Raw genomic sequence first — 10,694 nt, 5'->3', positions numbered from 1 at the left:
GTTGTTGGTCAAAGTGATGGTCGTCCATGCGGCCCCGAAGATGGGCTAGCTCGCCAATAATCACGCAAGTAGCTATTCCCCGAAGACAACCACTGCATGCGTGTGGCCCAAACATATGTATGGAGAGGTGTGTTTTTAGTACATAATGGAACAAATTTGATGTGGCACCGTGATTTTGAACTCGAAATCCCCACACTGAGTGAGGGTTAGGTTGACGATGCATATGTATGTTACACCACACTTCAAGCCAACGATGGGGATTCGTGCATGCATGCATAGTATACGCGCTCAAACTTAATTAGGTCTGAATCTCACCATGACCTATACTACGATAACACGAACCAAATGAAGATTCCCCCATGGTAACCTATCTTGTTGTCGGTCAAGGTGATCATGGATGTCCATGCGGGCCCACGAATATATAGGCTTGTCGCCGATAACCACGCGAGGGAGTGTATCGTTCGAAGGCAACCACTACATGCATATGTATGGAGGTGATGCGTGCATGCATGTTTGAATACCATTTCACAAAATTGATGTGGCGCGTGCATCGAAAATCGTACACTCCCCACACAGAGCGAGATCGGTTCATGATGGGTCATTGTACTGGCCACTTTGACTCGATGGGAGGGATTCATGCGTACACATGCATGTGTGTGCTCAAACTGTATCATGAATGTCATCCTACAACATGACCTATATATATATATACCGTATTACAAGCAAAAAAAATCCCCTCCTAAGTCAAATTAACCTCTCTCGTTGTCAGGCAAAAGTAGTGATGGACCAAGCGGGCCCACATATGGAAAACATCGATATCAGTAATAACCGCTTAAGTGGGTGCGAGAGGACAACCACCATCACTTTGCATGTGGGCCAAACATATATATGTTGAATACCTAAAATGCACAAATTTGATGTGCCACATGCCTCAAAAACCGTAAACCATGCACCCACACTGAGCGAGGTTCATGAAGCGTACTACCTATGATGGTCCCCTTCCCCCTCTACGACACATACTATATGCTCCTACCGTAATATGTACAACCCAAAAGAATCCTCATCAATGGTGAAATTAATTAAATTCTCCTGATGTAGGTCAAAGTGATGCATGCATGCATCAACGATGGCCTCGTGGACCCATAGATGGAAGCGTCACACGTGAGTATCCTAGCTAGAATAACCACTACGTGCATGCATGTGGCCCAAAAAGGTGTTGTGTGATGTTTGAATAGCCAATTTCACAATTTTGATGTGGCACGTGCCTCGGAAACCGAAAAGTCTTGAAACTAAGTGAGGTGTACTTATTCACGGACGCGTATGTATAGTATATATGCTAGTCCCCTCCCACCTCTTCGACGCGTACTATATACCACCATAACACAAACAAAAAAGATTCTACCTTGCTGGTCAAATTAACCTCATTGCCGGCTGTTCGTTAAAGTGATGGACGACGACCTCGCGGGCCCACAGAAAGTGTCACACGCGAGTATCGAGTATCGTGTTGGACAACCATCGACTGCATGTGGCCAAAACATGTATGTATGAAAGGGTTGTGTAATGGTTTAAATAATGAATTCACGACTGATGTGGCACCAGCCTGCCTAACAAAATGGCCAACCCACATGGTGGCTCACAACTCGTAGTATACTGCGAGCCACCCGCCACCCCCAGATGCACACACCCACACACATACCGCTAATCCACCGCAACTACGAAGCATGTTAAATTAATTATCCTGCGGTGAACATATGTTACCAAAGGAGGGACATTTTAATTTCAAAAGAAACAAAGATCATTAAGACATTTTAGTACATTAATTGATCGATTTTCTACGGGTATAATGTGCAAAAATCAAATTTGAGCTACATGCACACATGACAGTGCACCTAAATGGATTGAGGTAAGCGCAATGCGGTACTACATTGAATTTTGCAAATGCAGATCCTCCGAGCAGTGCATGATAGCCACTGCGAAACAGGACGATGTCGAATATTAACTCCTCGCTTCGGAAGTTGTCTGGTGATCCGAAGACTACTTCTAGTGTGATTGAGCCCGTGCAATGGGCCTCTACACCTGGGATGACACCTTTAAAGGTGGTTTTGGTGGGTTTGATCCTCAAGGGATAGATACCCATTTTTCGCACTGTATGCTAATAGAGTAGGTTCAGGCTGCTGCCGCCGTCCATAAGGATTCGGGTGAGGTGAAATCCGTCGATGATAGGGTCCAGGACTAGTGCGGCGGATCCACCATGACGGATACTAGTGGGGTGATCCCTGCGATCGAAGGTGATCAGGCAAGCAGACCATGGGTTGAACTTTGGGGCGACGGGCTCCATCGCATAGACGTCCCTTAGTGCACGCTTCCGCTCCCTCTTGGGAATGTGGGTTGCGTATATCATGTTCACTGTCTTCACTTGTGGGGGGGAACCCCTTTTGTCCTCCCGTTTTCGGTGGTCGGGGCTCCTCCTCGTCATCACTATGCAGCCCCTTGTCGTTGTTTTCAGCATTTAACTTGCCAGCCTGCTTGAACACCCATCATTCTCTGTTGGTGTGATTGGCTGGCTTGTCGGGGGTGCCGTGGATTTGACATGAGTGATCCAGATTGCGATCCAAACTGGACGGACCCGGAGTACTTCTTTTAAATGGCTTTTTCCGCTGACTGGATCTAGAGCCTTTCCGGCATTGACTGCCGTATCCTTGGTGTTATCACCGTTATTGCAGCGCTTTGGTCTGTTACGATGTTGTCTGTCGTTGGCATATTTGGTATCCGAAGTGCCCGGATTCCTTGATGTGTTATTGCTTCGAGCCAACCAGCTATCCTCGCCCGCGCAAAAGCGGGTCATGAGTGTCGTGAGGGCTGCCATAGACTCCGGCTTCTCCTGGCCAAGGTGGCAGGCAAGCCACTCGTCACGGATGTTGTGCTTGAATGCCGCGAGGGCCTCTGCATCCAGATAATCGACAATATGGTTTTTCTTAGTCAGGAACCGAGTCCAGAATTATCTGGCCGATTCCCCTGGCTGCTGAGTGATATGGCTCAAGTCATCAGCATCCGGTGGTCGCACATAAGTGCCCTGGAAGTTGTCAAGGAATGCGTCTTCCAGATCCTCCCAACTACCGACGAAGTCTGGTTGCAAGCTATTCAGCGAATGCCGAGCTGGTCATTTGAGTTTTAGCGGGAGGTACTTGATGGCATGTAGATCATCACCACGAGCCATGTGGATGTGAAGTAGGAAATCCTCAATCCATACGGCGGGATCTGTTGTACCATCATATGATTCGATATTTACGGGTTTGAAACCCTCCGGGAATTCGTGATCCATAACTTCATTAGTGAAGCATAGGGGGTGTGCGGCGCCTCTATGCCGGGCTATATCCCGATGCAGTTCATATGAATCTTGTCTGTTTTATTCGGCCCGGCAAGATTTTCTTTTGGCGTATCCGGCGCGACGATCATCGTCCCGTGTTGGCGCGCGTGCCCGTGACCCGTCTATTGACCTTGCATGTTTTGCCTTACTATCCAATACGTCTCGCAGGTCCCGTGTGTTGCCCCGAGCCTTAGTATTTTGGATTGAGTGGCAGCGGGGTGCAGGCTGAACTTCAGGCTGAAATGCCTCTTTGGCTCAGCCACATAGTGGCCGGTCAGCCGCATCGTACACTGGTGCATGGGGTTTCAATGCTTCCTCCTCGAGGTGAGGTAGCAACCTGCATTTTGGGTAACTCTTGGAGGGGCGCTCGAGTTCGTATTCCTCGGCCGTAAGGACTTCAGTCCATCTGTCTGCTAGCAAGTCTTGATAAACTTGAAGTTGTTGTTGCTTTTTCTTCAGGCTATTTGCTATGGCCATAAGCCGGCGCTTGAACCGCTCTTGTTCGATGGGGTCCTCAGGCACGATAAATTCTTCATCGCTGAGGCTCGCCTCGTCTTCAGAGAGAGGCATGTAATTGTCCTCCTCTGGTTCTCCATCTACTGCCTGCTCCGGAGGGCTGGCTTGTTCATCCTCCAGCTCTACGTCGTGCTGGAGGGGATTGTCTTCGGCGCTATCCAGAGTGTTATTATCTCCTGTGCCGGTATCACTACCTTTGTTGTGGTGGGACTTAGAGCGGCGCCGCTGATGTCGGCGCTTCGGTTGCTTCTTGGAGGGGTCATCCTCCGCTGTCTCGTCGCCATTGCCTTCTTTAGGGGTGTCCACCATATATATGGCGTATGATGATGTAGCAGTCCAGCGCCCTATGGGCGGTGGTTCCTGCTCGTCTCCTGCATGGTCGTCCATACCGTCGATGTCTTCGGAGTCGAAGTCGAGCATGTCGGTTAAATCGTCAACAGTGGCTACTAAGTGGGTGGTGGGTGGGCAGCGAATTTCTTTGTCGTCTACATCCCATTCTATCCGGACATAGTTCAGCCAAGGTTCTCCTGACAGGGAGAGGGACCTTAATGAATTTAGCATATCGCCGAAGGGCGAGTGCTGAAAGATATCCGCGGAGGTGAACTCCATGATCGGCGCCCAGTCCGATTCGACGGGCACGGATGTAAGCGGCTCGGAGTCTGTGACCGGAGGTGAATCTAGTGGTTCGGCGACACGGCTCTCGTAAGGGGTGAAGTCAGTATCCGGCTCCATCGCCACTGAGGGTGCGGTCTCCATGGCGGGGTCTATCCCTCCGCTCTCGGATGGCGCGATTTTCTCCGGATTGACGGCTGGAGTAGTTGCAGATGCGATCTCCCGAACATTGTCCGACGATAGAGTTACGTCGTGCTCGTCGTGACTGTGTGGCGCACCTGACACAGGCTCGAATCCTTCGAAGATCAAGTCTCCGTGGACATCGATAGTATAGTTTAAGTTTCCGAATCTGGCCTGATGGCCAGGGGCGTAGCTCTCGATCTGATCCAAATGGCCAAGCGAATTGGCCCGAAGTGCGAAGCCGCTGAATACAAAGATCTGTCTGGGGAGGAAAACCTTACCTTGGACCGCATCGCTACCGATGATCAAAGGAGCCATCAAGCCTTATGGTGATGACACAGTGGAACTCTCAATGAAAGCACCAATGTCGGTGTCAAAACCGGCGGATCTTGGTTAGGGGGTCCCGAACTGTGCGTCTAAGGCAGATGGTAACAGGAAGCAGGGTACACGATGTTTACCCAGGTTCGGGCCCTCTTGATGGAGGTAATACCCTACGTCCTGCTTGATTGTTCTTGATGATATGAGTATTACAAGAGTTGATCTACCATGAGATCGTAGAGGCTAAACCCTAGAAGCCAGCATATGGTATGATTGTATATGCTATCCTACGGACTAAACCCTCCGGTTTATATAGACACCGGAGGGGGCTAGGGTTACACAGAGTCAGTTACAAGGGAGGAGATCTACATATCCGTGTTGCCTAGCTTGCCTTCCATGCCAAGGAGAGTCCCATCCGGACACGGGACAAAGTCTTCAATCTTGTATCTTCATAGTCTCATAGTCCGGCCAAAGGATAGAGCCGGCTATCCGGAGACCCCCTAATCCAGGACTCCCTCACTCGCTGCATAGTGTCATCAGGATGCGTGCGAGTAGCTGTGTGAAACTTTGGTAGGCATGCCAGCAGCCCGATGCGCAGGCTCGCCGGGAGGCGAGCCATCAGTTTGACCCCCGCCCACCTCTCTCCCACAACTCCCACAACTCCATATTAATGGTGCTCCCGAGCGGCCGCACCCCCATCATCGCCACACACACAATCCTCTCTCTCTCTCTCTCTGCTTGCATCCTCAACCCTGCTCTCAGCCCTCAAAGCCGTCAGTGTATGAGGATGTTGCTGAAGCGCCCCATCGGAGGGAGTGGCGGCGTCGGGGATGCTAAAGCACCGGAGGGCGACATGGAGATGGATAAAGAGGTTGCCGTCATCGCCGACGAGTTATCACTACACCCTGACATCGTTGAGCTTCCACATTCGGAGGCAGAGTTCCACACCGAATCTGGTGACGACTGCGGCGAAGACTCCGACGACCACTCCGGTGACGACTCCGACGACAAGGACAGCTTGTTAGTCATCTATACCCATTTATGTGTCGAATAGATCATAGGGTTTCTCTTGTTACTTCCGCCTCCCCCTTTTTGGAATATAAATCCTATGGCTATGTTCTTCCAATCCATGAAATTTGAGTAAGTTTCGTTAGATCTGTGTAGTGTATTGATTGTTTGAATGGTACAAGTGATAAGTGATTAGTTGTTTCATCTGTGCAAATGATTTCTGCTAATAATCCAACTAGGGTTAGTGTTCTTGCTAATAATTCCTAGCCAGGACTTGAGAATTGATTTTGAATGACCTGCATATGTTTGTGCCATTATTTTCTTCAAGATTTGGATGTACATAGACGATTGTGCTTAAAAATCGAACCATAATCTCCGGATATGTATAAATAAATATCCATAAATTCCTAATCCTACTTCACGGCATGTAAACATTGATTTGATGCCAAATTTGTTTTACTGTTTGTATTGGTGTTGTCTGACGATGTGGACAGCGAGGATGAAGATGGCCAGAGGAGGTATCGAGAAAGCATAAAAGGCGTATTAGGACCGGGAACGGCGGCTATCGATATGCATTTTGCAACCACGAGCTTCATGACGTGTATCTAAGTGTTCTGGCGCATGCAAGAGGATGGGACGTTGGCTCCTTCAAGCAGAAGTATTCTCATAGGGTGGCGTACGACGCGTACGCCGAGTACCTGGAGAAGCTTCAGGATCTTGCCAGCATGTGAGATGAGATGTGGGATCGAACTATGTATGCTTGAGTATGCGTAATGACGGTTGAACTATGTACTTATGGTTGAACTAGGCTTGTGTACGTGTACGCTTATTATCTATGTATGAGTATGTTTAATCTATGTTTACTTATGTCTAACCGTGGGATATGGATGCAATTAGTTCGGTTGATGGAATCTACCTCCATCTTGGTTTAGTGGTCCCCTTTATAATTTGTGTTAAATTTTGACCAAAGGTTTAACTGACAAAATGTTAGTGTAGGTCAGCAAAAATTATATCGTTGGATGGGTATTTGAGCATAGTGTTCAATGATATAATTTTTGGTGACATGCATAAACATTTCTTAGTTAAATATTTTGTCAAAGTTTGGTAAAAATTACAAAGGGGGCCAATAAACCAGGACGGAGGTAGTACGTTAATCACACACGGTTCCCAAAACTAGAACCGTGTGCAATGACTTTCATTTTGCCTATTGTGTCAAGCATACATGGTTGGCTCTAGCAAACCGTCGCCTCCAAAATTATTTGTGGGACAGAATACCCTAACCACCCAATTCAAAAAAGAAAAAAGAAAACCCTCACCATCCCCACGTCACAAAAACCCTCACCTCGCCCGCCACCCCCTCCGGTCCCCATTCACACCTGCACAAGCTCCTCCGCGTCTATGCATGGCACTGCCTATCACGGCGGTAACCACTTAGCTCGACGCCTGCCGCCGCCGCTTGGCTGCCGACAAAGCCCACCACATTTCGCCACTTCCACTTGCCACCGCCTCGCCATCGACTTTTCTCAACGCTGCTCGCGGTCAACCCAGCTCCGCTCGGTTGGGGAATCTGCCGTACTAAGGGTTCTTTCTCATGGACAACAAGGTAACTTATTTAATGAGATATCACTACAAAAAAAGACACATCTGTGACATTTTGGGCCGAACGATTTTTTTTCTGTCATACATATGACACTTCTATGACGATAATTGTGACAAAACCCGGTATCATCATAGATGTGGTGGGCTCCTACTTCTATGACAAAAAATCATGACAAAAAGTGGGATTTTCGTCCTGGGTGGGCCGGAGACGCAGTTGCATGACATTCTTTGGGCCGTCCATGATGGAAAAAACCGTGGAAGAAGCGAGGGCGAGGAAAATTTCAGGGAGTTCCCGGTTATGGTGGGAGGTCGGGGGCCGAGCGATGCACGTTTCTCTCATACACGTACGCGCGTGTGTGCGAGGCATTGGCTCTAATTGAACCCGAGCGAGGCGTTGGACTCTAACTGAACCCGAGCGATTGCACTGCAGGCTACGCGTTACGGAACCCGAGCGATCGATCGATGGCTATTAACTAATCCCGATCGAGCGATTCCTTCGCTACTGCTGCTAACTGAAGCCGATCGATTGGATGAACAATGAGTGTTGCAGGGGGGTTGGATGAACACTGATCCGTGGCGTTGCCTCTGGATGAACAGGACCCCGTGGTGTGGTGGAGGGCTGGATGGATAGTAGACGATGGAGGGGTGCCCGTGGAGGGGTGGTTGAACATGACCCTGTGGTGTGGAGGGCTGGATGAATAGTAGACGGTGGATGGGTGGTTGAACAGTAGCCGGTGGAGTAGCACGCGGTGGAGGCTGGATGAACAGGAGCCCGTGGAGTCCCGTTTTGCGGTACGCCACACCCCTCCCGATGAACAGTACCCCCGTTTCGACCGTAGGAGGTCCATTTCGTCCGTTTTGCAGTACGCCACACCCCTCCCGATCAACAGGACCCCCGTTTCGACCGTAGGAGGTCCGTTTCCTCCGTTTTGCGGTACGCCACACCCCTCCCGATCAATAGGACCCCCGTTTCGACTATAGGAGGTCCGTTTCCTTCGTTTTGCGGTACGCCAGACCCCTCCCGATGAACAGGATCCCGTTTCGAACGTGGCCGGTCGAACACAAGGCCGTTTCCTCCGTTCTGCGGTACGCCAGGCCTCATTTCCATCGCCTGTTCCATCCAAACCCTCTTGATGAACACGACCACACATTCCATTCTGACCCCAGCCGGTTGGCTCCCACGCGTTCCATTGCCTCCCGATGAACATGACGCATTCCATTGCCTCCCCATGAACACGACGCATTTTGTTGCCTCCCCATGAACACGACGACGACGTTGTTTCTCCGTTCTGACCCAGCCATGTACACGAGCCCTGGCCGTACGTATGCGCGAGTAGGCCTTCGAGACCCCGCCCGTATGTACACAGACGTGGCCGTATGTTCTTTCTTGCACCCTGGACGTTGTACGTACATGTACATGCTACGTGCGCGCCTCTACTACGACACGTGCGCGCCTCTACTACGACACGTGCGCGCCTCTACTATGACACGTGCACGCCTCTACTACGACACGTGCACGCCGCTACATCGACCAGTATGTGCGTACACATTCGCGACCAGAATGACAACGCTACGTACGCTTCGACTAGGAGGGTCCCGACTGTCAGGCACTTCCTTGCCTGCGAAGATGTAGCTAGTGGGTCCCAGCAGTCAGGGGGAAACGTTTTTTTTTTGCGAAATACAGTGGCCCATCCGGTGGGTCCCAGCTGTCAGGTGGAGGAATCATTATTTTCCGCGTAATAAGGAGGCACTTCCTTGCTGCGACCGTGGACCCAGCTGTCAACCTCTCCACGTACAGTCCACGTCCGATGGAAGTCGTTCCGTGACCACGTTGACCACGCCGCGCTGAGAGCACTAGGGCGGTGGACGATGGCGAGGCCTAGGAAGGGGACGACAGGGAGCCGGGGAAGACGCGGCAGTGGAAGCCCGTGCGGAGAGGAGTACGAGGGTTCACTGGTTCGGCTGCGGTGTGAGGCTGCCGTCGCCGCAGGGCCTGGCCAGCGGTGGGAATAGTAGCAGGCGGTGAGGCCTCTGCGGCAGCACAGCCGGGAACGGGAGGCAGGAGCATGCGGCATGACTGGCGCTGCTTTGGGCGGCTAGAGAAAAAGAAGACCAGAGGTTGAAGAAGCACGACGGCCGTTGGATGGACATCGTACGGTCACTGCAGCTAGAATCATTTATATTGACTAAGTTGACAAAGCCCTTGGTACGTCAACTTAGTAGGCCCACATGTCAGCTTCCGAAATGGTGCGCCCCAGATGTCAGGGGGAGGAATCATTTTTTGGGCGGGTGAAGCTAGAATATCCGAGATTGAAGAAGAAGCACGGAATCCGTTGGATGGACATCCAACGGCCACTGCTACTAGAACCGTGTGTTTACTATAAGTTGACAAAGCCTTGCATACGCGTCAACTCTATTTTTTAGGGGACGCGTCAACTTAGTAAGGCCAGAAGTGTGTGGCAGAGAACTTATAGCCCATTTGAGATTTGTAAGAATGTGTAGCCCATTTTTGAATTCTAATGGAATTTACTACATCCCATTTATAGTTTGTTAAAAGTACAGCCCATTTCAACCAACCGTTCAAAACAGAATTCAATAAAAATTACCACATTTTGATGGGATCCAAAATATTTTTATCCCGAAATTTCTAGTCAGATTAAATACAATTTCAATATAAATTAATATTACGTAAAAATCCAATGAAACATTGCGCTCGCAACAATTAATGAAATTAAAATTTTCAATATCCAAAAATAATATTTTATAAAGTAATCACGTGTTTGGTGCATTTTTTATAGTTACTGCCTAGTTTTTATAATTACATCCCATTTATTATTTCTTAAAGCCCATTTTCTTGTTAAGCCTAATGCATCCCTCCTAGGAAAGATTTGCAGCCCAGCGGGGCGGAGAATAGCAACTTGACCTTGCCTAGGTATTCCTAAAAAAAGTATAGCTGGGCTAGCCATTTTCAACTTGAAAAAATTAATATTTGGGCTGGATATCTGGCCTGGGCTAGACGAGCCACAGCCCGCCCAGTTAATACCTGCAGCGATGTTTTCGTTGTTGTTCAGAGGAGAAAAATTAATATCTAGGC

The sequence above is a fragment of the Triticum dicoccoides genome, chromosome 2A (genome assembly GCF_002162155.2).
Source record: "Triticum dicoccoides isolate Atlit2015 ecotype Zavitan chromosome 2A, WEW_v2.0, whole genome shotgun sequence".
NCBI lineage: Eukaryota > Viridiplantae > Streptophyta > Magnoliopsida > Poales > Poaceae > Triticum > Triticum dicoccoides.
This window is presented reverse-complemented; position numbering follows the sequence as displayed.